The sequence below is a fragment of the Petaurus breviceps genome, unplaced genomic scaffold (genome assembly GCF_028583685.1).
Source record: "Petaurus breviceps papuanus isolate PSGF00001 unplaced genomic scaffold, PetGlider_PUasm1.0 154, whole genome shotgun sequence".
Taxonomy (NCBI): domain Eukaryota; kingdom Metazoa; phylum Chordata; class Mammalia; order Diprotodontia; family Petauridae; genus Petaurus; species Petaurus breviceps.
Window position 1 is genome coordinate 4,509,970 of NW_027185715.1, and position 16,941 is coordinate 4,526,910.

Here is a 16,941-nt window from a genome sequence, read left to right on the forward strand (position 1 = left end):
TATAAATAATTTGAAAGAATATTCAAAGTAATGTTACCAATGGGGAAGGGTATAGGAAAAGAGGTGCCAAAAATTGGAAAGGGGGAGGAAACAAGAATGATGGCATATAGGAGGGGTGAAACATGAACCAATCCTTGAAAGAGACTGGGTTTACTTTATCTTTTTTTTCATTTATTGAAGATGAAAAGGCACTTATTAAGCAGACACTGTACTAAGCACTGGGAATGCAGAAAGAAGTGGGGGGAGAGGAGATACAAAGAGTGAGGAAGAGAGGGAGAGAAGGAGAGAAGAGACAGAGAAAGAGAAAGAAGAGACAGAAAATTCCTTAAGGAAATAACATTATTTTTTAAATTTCAATTAAAGTTAGTTTTTATTCTTCCTACCTCACCCCAATAAACAAGAAAAGTAGAACCTTTATGATAAAAAGTCATAGTTATCAAAAATGTAATGAAATGCTATGGTACCAAAAGAAATGAAAGGGATGCTTTTGGAGAAACATGGGAAAAAAACTTGTATGAACTGATAGAAAGTGATAAAACAGAACAAGGAGAGGAATTCACCTAATAACAACATCATTATAAAAAGGAACACTTACAAAAGATTTAATGTTTTTGATTAACACCATGATCAAGAATGACTAGACCCACAACATGCAAAGGGAGCCGGTTTTTTTTTTTGTCTTGTTTTGTTTTAATCTGGATGTGAGGAGGATGCCCATTCTGGACAATGAGTAGACAGACGAGGCAAAGGCATGGAAGCAAGAGGTAGAGCTTGTCTCATTAACAGTTCTTCGATCTTTATGACAGAATATGACCTATCTAAAAGAAAGAAGAGAAAAGGGGGATTTTAAGTCAAAAACATCTCAGTAAAGCACTATGTTAAATTTACCCATATTTATTTAGGGTGCTAAAAACATTTCATTGATGACTAATCTATCTGAGATTCATCCCAAGAAATATTTATAAATTTCATACTAAGGCATTGTTGGTATATAGGCCAAACAGGCATGGCTTCTGATTCCAAGAAACTTACTTGATGAGTATTTACTCCAAGAAATTTATATGGAGATATGACAAGTATATAAGTAAGCATAATCTCAAGTTGAATGAGATATGCATATACACAGAGGTAATATGACATAGGGTTAGAGTATTGGAATTGGAGTCAGGAAGACCTAAAGCTGGACAGTTACTAAGTTACTAAGTGACCATAGGCAAGTCACTGAACTCTGAGAATTGGGAAGCTACTAGACTGTAAGTCATATATTTATTATTGATGTCATAGGAAAGAGTTGTCATGCCAATTAAATTGCAGGTGCCTGAAGAATTAAACTAATTGTAAGAGAGGTACCATCAACTAGGAAAGAATATTTGTTTTGGGGGTAGAATTAATTTTAGTTATAGGCACTTATGAGTCCTGTCATGTTTAGAACCCAGAACAACTGAGTTGTTATTTGGATAATGGAAATATTATTTCCCCATTAATAAATTTTGAGCTATTTGAAAACAGGAACCATTCCATTATATAGCAGATGGTCAATAAATATTTGTTGCACTAATGAAATGGGAAATGCACACTAGGTGGGGGTAAATATTTCAAGAAAAAGGTAAAATATGAAAAAAAGCATAGATACCGGAAAAACCTGAAAAGATTTAGGAAATTACAAGCAGATAAATTTAGCAGGGGAACAATGTACATAAAGGGGAAAAGTGAGATAACACCAGAAACACTGACTGAGCTCAGGTTTTAGAAGTCTGTAAAGATCAGGCTAAGAAGAGTTGCCTTTGTTCAGTAACAAATCTGGAGATGTTGAATTATTTAAAGGATTAAGAAAATTGCTCAAACTGATCTAAAAAATGCAAATAAATGGCTAGTAGAAAATTATGATTTAATGTTGAATTTAATTTGTTACAATGTGCTGAAAGAAGTTACAGGAGATTAGAATACAAGCAAGATAGATTTTCTCCATTCTACCAGCTATGTACATTGCTCCCCTCCCCCTTTCCTCTTTCTCCCCCCCCCCTTTTTTTTTTTTGCTTTTAGGAGGGGCAGTTGGAGTTAAGTGACTTGCCCAAGCTCATATGGCTAGTAAGTGTTAAGTGTCTGTCTAAGGCTAAATTTGAACTCAGGTCCTCCTGATTACAGGGCCGGTGCTCTATTCACTGTGCCACCTAGCAGCACCCCACCCCCATTTTCTCCAATATTTTATGCCTCCTTCCTTTATGAGATTCAAAGCTCCAGTTTTCAAGGTAGTATCAGAGAGGCAGCATGATGTGGTAGAGAGTTAGTTTTGGAGTGAGGAAAATCTGGGTTCAAGTCTCAGCTCTGCCACACATTGACTGAATGATTCAAGGCAAATCACTTACCCCTTAAATATCACAAGCAACTCTGCAATACTTAAAAGTTGTGAGCAAATACTGATCTATAACTATAGGGGTGTTTACTCACTGGGAATTCCAAATATCAACAAAATCACATATTTGTTCAAATCCCCAACCCCCACAAAAATCAGCATTTGTTGAATATTTAGCACCAAAATTGAATATAAATCCTATATTTTATATACCCAAAATAATCACAAAAAAATTCATGTGGCAGAAGCAATTCAAAAGACCTTGGTATATAAAACCTCATAGGACATTACCCCTTGATTGAGAGTTGATTGGGTCCAGGGCTGGGGGCTCAGCTGGGATACAATTCAGGTAGGAGCAGGAAAATGCCTTGCTTCCTGTTGAAGTGGTTTATTGTCACTCATAAAGAGGTAAACTCAGTCATATAGAGCTGCTAAGGGAGAATAAGGAACCATCAGCACCAAATTTCAATGACCTAACGGTTGAGTCTCTGCCACTTAACACTAGTTACTGCTTTGTTCAGTATATTCCAACCTCCACACTGGCTATCACTTGAGGTTACAAGTTACACAATTATGAATACATAATTACAGCTTTTTTGTAGTGAAAATATGTGATTATTGTTGATAACTGTCATTAATATATGTGTTACCTAATGTGGTTGGAGCACCAACTGTTTTGGCTGGGCTGATTTATCTTTAGAAGAAGTTGGGGAGGCTAATCTCAGGATTATCTTTGGTCTGACTTCTTTGTTGCCTGAGGCATAAAAGGCCCAACCTATAACATGATGGCATCTAGTTGAATTCCCATTGCCCTACAGGAATGTCTTTCTGGCATAGTGAGGTTTGTTGCAAAGGTGAATGAAGAGTTAGAGAGAAGTAATTTTTTTTTTCTTTCTTTTTCTGATTAGTTTCCTTTTTGCTTTCAAAAATTACATTATTTTTAACTGTTTAAAAACTTTCTAAGGAAAAAGTTTTGATTGGAATTTATAGTTCGAATTTTACTCATTGCATTATAATCCTCAGCCTGAATTCCTGAACTGACCTGAGCTAGGCCTGACTCAGATGTATTCAAACAATCTCCTGCTAATCTTGATGGAAAGTAGAGCCTACCCCACTGACAGAAACATGCCTCAACCTCTGATGCTCCAGTTGCCTTTCTTCCTCATAGTTATTGCCACCATTCAACAAAAATGTTACTTTTATTATCCCAGGTCTCCTTGCCATATGTGGTAAAAATCAGATAATCTAATAAACATATTGCACTAATGTATGGCAATATCTTCTTTGGTCTTTCCTTCTAGTTCCTAGGTGTCCTATGAAAATAGAAACAAAAAAAAAAAGGAAAAGAAAATAGAAACACAGTTTCCTGCTGGAGAATACACATATTATCATGTATTTTTCTCCCTGTTTTGTTAACTTCTATTAATATGGATGTGTTAAATGAAATAATGGAAACCAACACAAAATTGGAATAAAATTGCTCTACAATAATTGAATGTGTGTGTTTTATAGATACTACGTGGTAACTTGACATAAAGAATAACAAATGACCCAAGATTAGGAAGACCTAGATTGAAGTACATTGGTACTATCGCTATTGACCATGGGTAATTCCCTCTCCTGGTGTCTCTCTGTAACTCTCTAAAACCAAAAGTAACAGAAGAGTTGTTGATATGCATTGTTAGGAATTTATATATTGGTAGTTCTTCATGCAGATGAAATCACAAGTCCAGATATATGCTTATGTGTGATACACACACACACACACACATGTGTATGTATGTGTGTATCAGTATCTATATTGAGGCATAAAGATATTGATATCTATAAGTGTATTATAAAGAGTATATACATATAAAGTATATTATATTATAAAGTATATCCATATGCCTATATATGGATATCTACATATACTTACATAGATATACATATATAGATATTGATACCTATATGTGAATATCTACATATACTTATATAGATATTGATACCTATATACTCATCTATATGTATCTATATTGTAAGAAAATCCTCTATAATGGCAGAAATTTTGTTGTATGGTATGGAATGTGATATAGAAGTCATGTAGGGAGTAGCTATGATTACTTTCACATATATATATATTCTAATTGTATATGTGTCTCTATGTACAAGGAGCTATGTGTATCAACAATGCAATATTCACAATGCCTACATCAACTATAAATATGCTGATGTGGTCATTAATCACAAAATATACCAGGCTCTTTACATGGGGGATAAAGCTAGAACATTTATTAAAATACCAGAAAACTGAGTCCCAAAACCAGAAAGTCAAAGCCATCACAGTAGTTACAAAATTGGCACACGTAGTTAACATAGTAAACAACCACATTTTCAAGCCTTCAAAACAGAACAGGCTACATTAGGCAAAGATCCTCCTCTCCCCACTCATAGCAACTGCTCAGCGACCAGGAAGCATGCCCCCAGCAGCTCGCCCCCCCCCCCCCCCCCCCCCCTTCTTGTCCCTGGCAGTTCTCAACAGGAGTCCTTAGCAGAAGTTCTGGCTGGCTCAAAAAAAGCGTTCTCACCTCTGCCTCCACCTCCACCTCCACCTCAGCTGCTACCACTACTGCTGCCACTGCCAGTCACTGCAGGATCTCCAGCTTGGCTTCAGCTTCCTCTTGCCCCACCCCTTCCTGCTAAGTCAGCAAGTCCAATGGGGCATGGAAGATCTTTAAATCCTATAACGCCTACACTATGCTAAGTATTATGGATGTGAAGGTAAAAAATGTCAGAGATTTTGTGCTATGTTCATGTACTGCTGGCCACAGTCATCTAATTCTGGTCGTAGGCTTAACTGCAGATGTGTGATATGAGTGATTTCTTGACCATGTCCTCAATGAAGTTATGATAATTTTTCCTTAAAGAGTATTGAGTCATTCACTGAGATTTGGTTTGCTCAAAGAACTAAAAATTCATGCTGCTGACTTTGCTTTCTTATAGGTTGAATATAAAGCAACCAGTAGGAGCTCAAGAAGATTTTAGGTGCCCAACTAGTGGATTGTGATAAGAATCTCATTCAGCTGAATCAATTCAAGGGGTTTGCAGCACCTACACTGATGGACTACCCTTAGGTCTTCTAGTAGATAGGGCTCTGAGCATGGAGTTAGAAATGCCTGAGTTCCAATCTTACCTCAGACACCTTCTAGCTAAAGAATTGTGTGATGTTAGAGGAATATTTGGTATTAAGAAAAGTATCTACGCTTTACATAATTCAAATTGTTATCAGTATGAGAACAAATTCATTGCAATTCTGTACTCAGAATTTATAATCATGTTAGCAGTTCAAAAATAACTAATTCTCACAAAATATTAATAGATCACTAGTTTTTAGTATCAAAATAGGTGATGGTTTTTAAATGTCAACACTGCCTATGGAAGAGTCTCAAATATGCTGAGAAAATTTTTCTTCCTAGTGATTAGGCATAGTAATCTTCTGCCAGGAATCATTAACCTTTCTTAGGTTCATTAATGATTTTATTATTATTATTTTTCATGAGTTGCTTGATCCTTGGAGCAACAAATTTTCTTTTGTTATGGCTTAGGTATATTTTAAGTCCAGGAATGAAAACTGGGTCTAAATTCAAGGGTATTTATTATGGATGAGGCAAAATAATAATTCACAGGTAGGCAGTTTAAAACCTACAATTAGCTTTCCTATAAACAGCTCTGTGAGGCAAGTAGTGAAAATTTTAGGGATAAGGAAAGAGACTCTGAGAAGTTAGTCTCAAGGGTGAGGAACCTATGGCCTTCTAAATCCTTAAATGTGGCCTTTGCACCTAATCCACTTGAAGTTCTTCTTCCTCTGGTAACTAATGCCTCAAAAAGTCCATCTTGACTTGTTCTGCTCTCATTATTACCTAATCTCTTGTAATCCAGTTTCCAGACATCATTCTACCAAGACTGCTCTCTCCAAAGTTACTAATGGTCTCTCAGTCACCAAAACCTTTGACATTGTTGATCATTCTCTCCTATCAAGCTCTCTTCTCTCCAACTTTTTGGTTCTTTTCTGGTTCTCCTACATATCTGACTACTCATTCTTTGTCTCCTTTACTTCTACATCACCCCCTCTAACTGTAGGTGTCCCTCAAGGGTTTGCCCTGGGTCCTTTTATCTTCTCCTTCTATAATACTTCATTTAGTGATCCTATCAGTTCCCATGGATTAATTATCATTCTCATGCTGATGATTCTCAAATTCACTTCAGATCAAATCACATCTCCAAATGTTTTTCAAACATCTCAAACTGGCTGTCCAGTTAACATCTTTTTTTTTTAAAAGCAATTGGGGTTAAGTAACTTGCTCAAGGTTACACAGCCAGTTATTTCTGGGTGTGGTGGTAAGTATCTGAGCCTGGATTTGATCCCAGGTCTCCCGACTCTGGGGCCAGTGCTCTTTCTCACTGAGCCCCCTGGCCGCCCCATCCAGTTGACATCTTAAACTCAACATGTTCAAAATGAAACTAATCTTTTCTGCTAAACAACACCATCCTCCCAGTTCCTCAGGTTTCAAACATAGGAGTCATTCTGAACTCCTCATCATCTCAAATCTGGTGTCAAAGTCTGTTCATTTCACCTTTGCAACATATCTTATATACACCTCTTTCTCAGCCCTGACACTGTCACAACTCTAGGGCACTAGGCCTTCTTCACCTTGTGGTTGGACTATTGCAATAGCCTGCTGGAGATTCTTCCCACCTTAAATGTCTCCTCACCTCCATTCAGCAACTAAAGTGACTTTTCCTAACGTTCATGTTTAATCCTCCCTCTTTTCCCCCCTCAATCAGTAGCTTCCTATTATATAAAAAATTTTTGCATTCAAAACACTTCATCATCTAAGCTCTTCCTGCCTTGATAGTCTTCTTACATCTTACTTTCTGACATGTATTCTTCGATCAAGTAACACTGGCTCTGTGACCAATATTAGATGACTGTGGCCATAAGTAGACTGTTCCACAAAGAAGACTCTTCATCTCTCATCTGAGCATTCTCTCTGATTGTCTCTCATGCCTGTAATCTTCTTCCTTCTCTGCTTCTACTTCTGACCTCCCAGTCTTTCTTTATATCCCAACTAAAATTCTTTCTGCTACAGGAAAACTTCCCCAATGCCCCTTAATTTCACTGCCTTATCTTTATTATTTCCCATTTATCCTATATGTAGTTTGCTATGTATATGCTTGTTTGTATGTGGTTGTAGCACCAATGCAATATTCACAGCACCTATGGCAGCTATAAATATGCCAATATAATTCTGAATTGCAAGATATAACAGACTCTCCACATTGAAGACAGAGCCAAAACGTTTATCAAAATACCAGAAAATCAAATCCTTCATAGCAACAAAGAAATATGTATACAATAACAATGCAAGAGGCACCTCTATCCCCAAGCCTTCCCCCTGCTAGGGCCTTCCCACAAATGAAAACTAATAGCTTGCTGCCTGCTTTCTTTCTTTCCCTCAACTCTAACCACTCTGACCAATTTCTTCAGGGCTCTGCTCTATACTTCCTACTCCATCCTTCCTGCTCTACCCATTCAGCAAGCTCTTCCTACCACAGAGTCATGTGACTCAGGCTCCCATGTGACTCAAGCAGGTCACATAGGCCTATTAATGGATGGGAAAGATCTGCACATTAAACAAAAACACACTAGCAATACAGTGGTCTCCCTACAGGCACTATTTTTTGCCTCTTTTTTAAAAATAACCCAGGACTTAGCACAGTGCCTGGTATATAGCAGATCCTTAATAATGATTATTAATTGTCTGATTTGATGCAGAGAAGCATGGAAAAAAGCTAAATGAACTGATACAAAATAAATTGAACCAAAAAAAAATAATATGCAAAAAACCTTTAACAAATTCAGCAAAAAATGATAAAGCAATATAAACTGAATGATTTAAAATCAAAATGACCAAAATTGGCCCCAAGTAGATACAGAATGATATCTTACCCTCTCCATGATTTTGCAGAGATAAAATACATGAATGTGGTACATTGTCTTTAACATCAGATATTTAATATATGTTGATTGTCTTTCATGAACTTTTTTCCTTCTAAAACTCTTTGCTGAAAGTGATGTTTTTTCTGGAAATGTTAAGGATAGAGGTATAGGAGAAAATGGGAGTGATATAAAAACAAAAATAAATAATGAAAATGGCGGGGGGGGGAACTGCAAAAATTCCAAAAAAAAACACAGTTTACTGATCTAATATTTAATTATGGAAACAAGTATAGTTTCTTTTTATATGATATTTATATGTCTCTATACCCATATCCATACTGATATCCATATCTTCATATATCTAATTTAGACCCATCTCTCTCTCTTTTTTTTAGCCTTTTTTTTTTAGGATGGGCAATTGAGGTTAAGTGACTTGCCCAAGGTCATATGGCTAAGAAGTGTTAAGTGTTTGGGGTCAGATTTGAACTCAGGTCCTCCTTACTCCAGGGCTGGTGCTCTATTCACTGTGCCACCTAGCCACCTCCTCAATCACTCTATATCACCCTGTTTATATCTAATTCATATCTAGCTATCCAACTATCTATTTCCTAATGAATAATTCTATAAAGTTGCCTATACAACTATGTATCATAATGTGAACAATAATAATATCTATCCTCTTTTTCTTTTGTAGATGGCTATACAATCTATATTTGTTGAGTGATTATGGAGGTCTAACTTAAGAGACTTTATACTATTCCAAGAGTTGATTCAATTCACACAGTTTCATCACCAAACAAGACTATCTGGAAGACTTTACCATCTTTATACAATCTCTCTTCCATTTAGATGCTTCACTATGAATTCTTTATGAGAGTGTCAGTCACCTTTATTGAGCATACCTTTTTTTTCACTTAATTAATTTCATGACTTTCTTTTTTATTCTCTCTCTTTCTCTCTCTCTCTCTCTCTCTCTCTCTCTCTCTCTCTCTCTCTCTCTTTCTCTCTCTTTATCTTGCTTTTTGGAGGGGGAGGAAGGGCATTTGGGGTTAAGTGACTTGCCCAAGGTCACATGGCTAGTTATTGTGTCAAGTGTCTGAGGCCGAATTTGAACTCAGCTCCTCCTGATTCTAGGTCTGCACTATTCATTGCACCACCTAGCTGCCCCTATTGTTAAATCTTGATAAAATTTTAACATAGAACTGTGAGACATTTTCTGGTAGGAAAATAAATTTGTTGGAGATAGCAAGTTACTCTCCTGATTCAAATGATTTAATGATAAAGAAACAATATGGAAGCATCTTATATTGTCAAATACATTTAGTCAGTCATGTGACTGTAATGATATAATCTGCTGGAGAGACTGTTCCTTTCTCAAACCTTTATCAAGGTTGTTCTTGATGCATATGTAGTTTGTTCTTATTTTTTTGTAGAAATGAAACAAAGGTAGACATCTGGGTTACCATTATCTTTACTTCTTTTTTATTTTTTTTTTTATTTTTTGCTTTTTGGAGGGCAATTGGGGTTAAGTGAATTGCCCAAAGTCACATGGCTAGGAAGTTTGTCAAGTATCTGAGGTCAGATTTGAACTCAGTTCCACCTGACTCCAGGGCTGGTGCTCTATTTACTGCTCCAGCTAGCTGCCCTCTCCCTTTTTTTGTAACCAAAAGTCAGAGTTTATTTTTCCCATAGTTGATATTCTTTAATCTGTGAGTTAACTGAACAATTGATTTTTCAAATCCTTTAAAATTACATTGTCTCCACAACGTGCTGCCCTTCCCATCTTTGTTTGCTTCAGTGCCTATTCCTTATGTTATAGGTTAGACCTCTGATATTAAAATCTAAGTGTGGTAGCTCATTGATAAGGAAGATAATTAGTTCTAAAACTCTTTAAAGGTCTTTTATACTTTTAATCAAACTACTGTTATTCTTAAGTTTTGTTTTGTTTTTTTTAAGCAATTGGGGTTAAGTAATTTGCTCAAGTTTACACAGGCAGTATATTTCTGTGTGTGGTGCTAAGCATCAGAGCCCGGATTCGATCCCAGGTCATCCTGACTCTGGGCCCAGTGCTCTTACTCACTGCACCGCCTGGCCGCCCCTTATCCTTCAGTTTTAATCCTTAAAATATCATGAGGATGATTTCACTAAGATACACCTCTTGACAAGCTTTCTGCAAATATATTTTTCCCTTTCACTGATTATCAGTTTTATAACATACTTCTCAGGTTTTCACAATTTTGTCTGTAAGGTTTCACAAAGCAATTTGATAAACCATAGTTGCCATTGAATGTCATGTATTTCTGCTTGTGGAGGAAAACAATTGTTTGCTTACTGAGTGATTGCTAGGCTCTTTTGGATTCCTTGTTGTGAGACTTGAAAAAGTTGGAGGAGTCACCAGAGGCTTCATAATAGGATCCCACAGCAGAGATTCCTTTAGTCACCACATCCATAATTGCCACAACCCTGAGGGGCAGCTTACTTGATCCAATCCAGCAGCAGACTTACCTGACATTCTAAATGCTGTGTCTTTCAATCAAGGGAGCAAATCATCCATCAGCTATATTGCTTCTAAAAGGTAACTCGATAGGTGGAAGAATATTTGTAACAACCACTCTAAGTGGCTTATTCTCCACCAGGACTAAAATTGTAGAGGAAGATGTTTGGAGAGGGCATATTTAAATTTCTGTTCTTGCTATATTCTCTTGATAAATTTCCCTTTTATGAAAAGTTAGTTGAGGTTAAAAATGCTGACTCTAGGCAGACAGAAAAAAGCCTGATAAACTTATAATATTTGAATATTTCAATTACAACTTGATCAGTGTACTACTACCCTAACAATAACTTAATCATCTCCTATGTTTCCCTCTCCCACTGTCATCCTACCCCTGACTCATCTATCAAATATTTTTCATCTCCACTGTATTCTTCATGTCTTCAACATAGCTATAAAATTATAAATTGGTCATTTGGAAAACATGACTGTAAGACCTGCTTGTATGTGAAAAGTACACTTTTCCCCTTGTGTACACAAGTAATAAAAATGCTAAGCCAGAAAATTTTTGAAAACTAAATTAATGCTTTGACATTTGCAGTATGCTATTCCATTCCATCAATGTACCACAGTTTATTTAAACATGCCCATATTACTGGGTATTTAGGCTGTTTCCAGGGTTTTTTTTGTTTGTTTTGTTTTGTTCACATACAAATAAAGCATAGCTTTTGTTTTATTTGTCTGTTCTTCTGACAATATTTTCAATGTGCATTCTTTGCAATGGAATGATTGGGCAATGCTGACAATTTTATTTTTTAGAACCCATGTTGCTAATAATCCGAATATCTTAAAGTTTGCTATTTTCCATGGAGCAATTAAAAGTCAAGGAATGCATAAGATGGTATTCTAATTAGACTTTTTTTTTAAATTTTTCCACTAATGATAGTAAGGACTTAGACCTATGCAACTAGAATACTTAAAGATGTATGAAGCACATTTTGGGTCTGTGAAGGGTGGAATGAGAATGAGAAACTCAGGAACAAAAATCTAAACATGACTTTTCCCTGTCTGTGCAAAATTTGGAAATGTCGTTTTACATCTTTATGCCCAAGATGTGACAAAATGGCACTTTATATGATGCCTTTCACATTGAATGCATCTCAGAGTGCTATCATTAAAATAACCAGGTTAAAAAAAATCTGTAGGTCCTCACTGTAAAGCCCCCTTAAAAGTCTTATATTAAAAAAGTTTTCAATAGCAAGTATGTAAGAGTTATCTGGGGACAAGTTATCTGGGGACAAGTATGTAAGAGTTATCTGGGGACAAGTATTTAAGAGTTATCTGGGGACAAGCTATCTGGACTATACATCTTCTCCAATACCCATGATCTCTTGAACCTCTCCAAAACAGAAAGTATGCACTAAAAATAAAGCAATTTCAGCTTCTTCATGATCTAGGTTACCCAGAATCCAAAAGGAGGAAAAATAATCCTCTTAAAATTAAGGAATTGATGCTTACTGACTCTAGGCTCACTCAGCATTCTTCCCCTACCTCTCATTCTACCAACTCAAGGCTGCCATAGCAAACACAAGAATGCAATACAGTTTTGCAGCATGCCAAGTGGCACACTTCTCTGACCTCCCTCTTTCTAGCGCCATGCTATGGAAGTTTGATGAAACCTCAACAATCGCTTTGGTCATATCCCCCCAAGAAGAAAAGCGGGCTAAGGGCTGCAACCCAGAAGCAACTGAAAATTTTTGAAGTGGTGGTGCTAAAGAAGATACTCTGAACTGCAGATACCAGGCCAGAGAACTGAGGAACAGTAGGAGCTGTTAACCAGGACACACCACCATGTCTGTGAGGAGCTGTGCAATCTTCCACCAAGCCCAAGGTGAAAAGCACAGTATCCAGCTGGGATCAGTTCTGACCACCCAAAAGCCATTTGGGCCAGAGACCGAGGCTGATGAACTGTGAATTACCCAGTGTAAGAGAAATACGAAATGCTTTGAGATCTAGCCCCCAGGAAACCACAATGAGAAGAGACCAAGTCAGGAAGTAAGTGGTAATGAAAATAAAGAAGGGGAAAGATGGAAAGTACCAAAGATTTCAGGAAGAAGGAAACATAAAGACCTTAAGCACAAAAAGATAAATCAGGAAGAAAAACAATAATAGCAGAAGGAAACAAGGCTGTCATGTCTAGTAAATGAGTTCAGGCATCTGTGAAAAAATGCTACATAGTTATTCTCTATTCAATCTCTCCAAGTCCAATAGATGTTCCTTTACCCTAATTTAAGTAAGCACAATTTGACTTTGTATTGAAGATTTCAGAAGATATTTTTGAGGGAGAATAATACTCATAGAAGTATTTTATATTAGAAAAAGAAGATGGACTGGACACATGGCAAGGGTGAGAGATAACAGATAAGTTGACAGCTTAAGTATTTTACTACCGTAGTATCCTCATGATGTCAAGAGAAAAGTAGAGTGGGGAAAGTATGAACACATAAAAGTGTGTACTGGTGAAACTCCTGTGACAAACCGAATGGTATAATGGATCCTCATACCAACTCAAGGCCAAGTCAGATATTATATAAAAACAGAACAAAGAAAGCATATTGCCAGGGACGGCCCAGGGTCACTTGCAAGCATTCCCATGAGATAGTTGGAGCTTCTTTAGCTGTTTACATTTACTCAAGGGTAGTTTACATTCTCTGGTTGACAAATTTAATGGCCTCCTCTCAATCCTCACTTTTCTCAAACTTTTTGCAGCTTTTGATACTGTTGATTACCCTTTTCTCCTCTATTCTCTCTTTTCTCTAGATTTTTAGAATAATACTCTCTCTTGATTCTTCTCCTATCCATCTGACTGTTCCTTCTCAATCTCCTTTGCTGGATGCTCATCTGGATCACAGACTTTAGCAATGTTTCCCACAGGTTTCAATACTAGACCCTCTTCTCTTCTCCCTCTTTACCACTTCACTTGGCAGTCTTATCATCTCGTATGGATTTAATTACCATCTATCTCTATGCTGATGGTACCTTTGACACTACTAACACCTTGATGCAGCGCCTCAACACGTCACACTTGGACAGTTGTGATAGCTTGCAGATGGGTCTGCTTCAAGTCTCTTTCCATTCCCATCTATCCAATCCATTCAATCACCAAAACAACTTTCCTAAAGCCAGATCTGACCATGTCTCCCTCCTATTCCATAAATTCTAATTTCTGCCAATAAACTCTGGAGTCAAATACAAAATCATCTACTTGACATTTACTGCCCTTTCATTACTTAACCCCTTCCTACCATTCCAGGCTTTTCATATCTTATTCTCTGCCACATAAACTTCAATCCATTGACGGCTTGCTATTTGTGGAATAATCCACCTCTTGGCTTTTGGCACTTTCTCTGGCTATCCTCCATTCCTGGAATGTTCTTCCTCCTCCTCTTTGTCAGCTGCTTTTCCTGGCTTCTTTTAAATCCCAAATAAAATCCCATCTTCTTTAGAAAGTTTTCCTAACATCTCTTAATTCTGGTTCCTTCTTTTTGTTCATTATTTCTTATTTATCCTATATCTAACTTGCTTTTAGTTTGCTTGTTTTCTCTCCCATTAGATTGTGAGCTGCCTGAGGGCAGGTACTATCTTTTTCTTCTTTTTGTGTCCCCAGCATTTAGAACAGTGTACATAATAGGCGCTTAATAAATGTGTTTTTTTTTTTCCCCACTGATTGACAGATTGAAAAACTCAGGAAGAGAAAAGGGACAGGGCCAGATCTGAGCGAAATCCAGTGCGGGCATCTCGAGGGGCCATGAGGGAGGATGTGCTGGCGGCTGAAGCCACGGAGCACCATCCCATGCAGGTGGCGACAGTGCTGACTCTGCAGGAGGAGCTGTCCACCATGCTGGAGGCTGTTCGAGAGCGCCGGTGCGGCCTGGCCTGACCGCAGGGAGGTCTCACGGACACCATGCGCCTCATCCAGAGCGGCCTGGGCGTGCGGCTCGAGGCCAAGCCCCGCTCGGATGGTCGCCCGCGGCCAGCTGAAAGTGCAGCTCTTCAAGAAGGACGCAGAAATCCTAGCCAGAGCTTTTCTGAAGAAGACAGACTCCGCAGAGCTACAAGAAAAGGAACTAGGACCAGAGGCTCCGGAAGAGCTGGAAGAAAGGGAGAGCTCAGAGGAGGAACCAGTGGAATCCCAGGCCAAGCGGCTTCTGCGTACTGGCCTAGAGAAGGTGCAGAGCCTTCGCAGGACACTGTCCTCCCTAAAGACCACCTCCACCCCCTCCTACCAAGCCTCCTCTATTGGTCCCTAGGCAAGGAATTGAAAATCAGCCTGAGGAAAGGGTAGTGGTTGAAGCAGAATCAGGGTTGGAGCTAGAGCCACAGAGGAGTCCTATGGAAGAGCCAGAGAGCCCAAGAGGCCAGGGAAACTCTGATGCTTCAGGAAGAGGGTATTGCCCAGTGCTCCATCCTGCCAGCCCACTTCTCTGTACCTTTATCTTTTATGGCACCATCAGTTCCTAAGCAACAGAGCCCAGTTACCTATAGATCACCTTTACCTAGGCAAAGAACCCTCCCTTAAACACTCACCTCACTACCTCTCTTGCTCCCAAACTGAGACCTCCCCTCCAAAACCCTCCAATCCATACCATTTTAAACCTGAGACCAACACTGTCACCCTCCCAAGTGTGCTCAAGATTAATAAACTTATTTCACTTAAAAAAAACAAAAACAAAAAAACCTCTGGAAGTCAGAATTTGTGTGACTTGCCCAGGGTCACATAGCTAGTAAATGTCTAAAGCTGCATTTGAACTCTGTAAAAAAAAAAAGTTCTTAACTCTAGGTCCTGCACTCTATCTTCCTAGCTGCATCTCTGAAATTACAATGTATTTCCTTGAGAAAACAAATTGCAGTTTTCAAAAACAAAAAAAGCAAACACAAGCAAGAAAACAGTTGACTTTTCAGGATCCCATCAAGCACATCAGGTGTGTTATACATTATACCTCTACTCAGTACAAAATGTTATATCAAAATAATGTTCAGCTCTAATGCATAAAATACTGATGGGGAAATTACAGTGAGATATGACTCTGATTTCTAGCACAGACCAGTATGTTTGCCATCTAAAATCTATATTATCCCAAACATTTCTTTTTACATAAAATTTAATAAAGGTCTCAAGCTCTGTTTAGTCACTGATCATTTCTCACAGTGGCCCAAAGAACCCCAATCACCCAAGCCAATTTTATATGAGGAATGAAGGCTCAGAATGAGATGAGTTATATTAAGAAGAAACAAGAATCAAATGGCTTTGAAATAGCTGAAATATTGTCTCTGGTTTTGCCTTTCATAGGACAGAGAAGCAGTAATGCAATACTTTGGACACAAAGTGAAGAAAACCACCCTTCTATTTTCTTCATGAAGAGATTGCAGTAATAATATAGCATGGTGTTAGGCTATTGATGTACTAGGCATCTTCTGACACCCAACCCTTTTTGAGCACACTAACATGTAATTAACCAACTCCATGCTTGGCGAAACTCCCTATGTTGAGGGGCATAAGAGACTGTTAGTATGTTAAATGGATTTTTATAATAGGAAAGAAAAAAGCTTATCTACCCTAAAAAAGCACAGAGAGAAATTTAACCACATCTCAACTTGCTCTCTGTGAAGCACTGAAGAGAAAATACTGCTTTAGAAAGATCTCTCTTCTGTCCCTTTGGCTGTGAACAGGGTCTCTACACATTAGGAAGGAACTCCTTCCTCACCTCCTCTTACACTCTCTAGTTTCCTTTAAAGCTCACCTCAAACTTTAGTGCCATAGGGGGCATTTCTTGTTTACCCCAGCTACTGGTTCCTCCCTCTTTTCCCAAAGTGCATTTTATCCATTATTTTTATTTATTTATTTTATGTTGGACACCAGATTCAATAGCTTTTCCTCAAGAGATCATAAATCAAAGAATTCTGAAATATTTTGTGTATTAAAAAAAGAGAGGGAGGGGGGAGAGAGGGAAGGAGGTCTGGTGGGGGGGGGAGAAATGAAGAATTGCTTATGAAAATTGCTTTTCAATTGATTAAATGAATAATATTTGATGAAATGGGGTGGGTTCATGATGCTGA

At 37.9% G+C, this 16,941-nt stretch overlaps 1 pseudogene; it reads left to right on the forward strand.

Annotated features, from left to right (window-relative positions):
* Positions 1-14,581: 14,581 nt before the first annotated feature.
* On the forward strand, positions 14,582-15,403 carry LOC138156119 (caveolae-associated protein 3 pseudogene; annotated as a pseudogene).
* Positions 15,404-16,941: the final 1,538 nt, after the last annotated feature.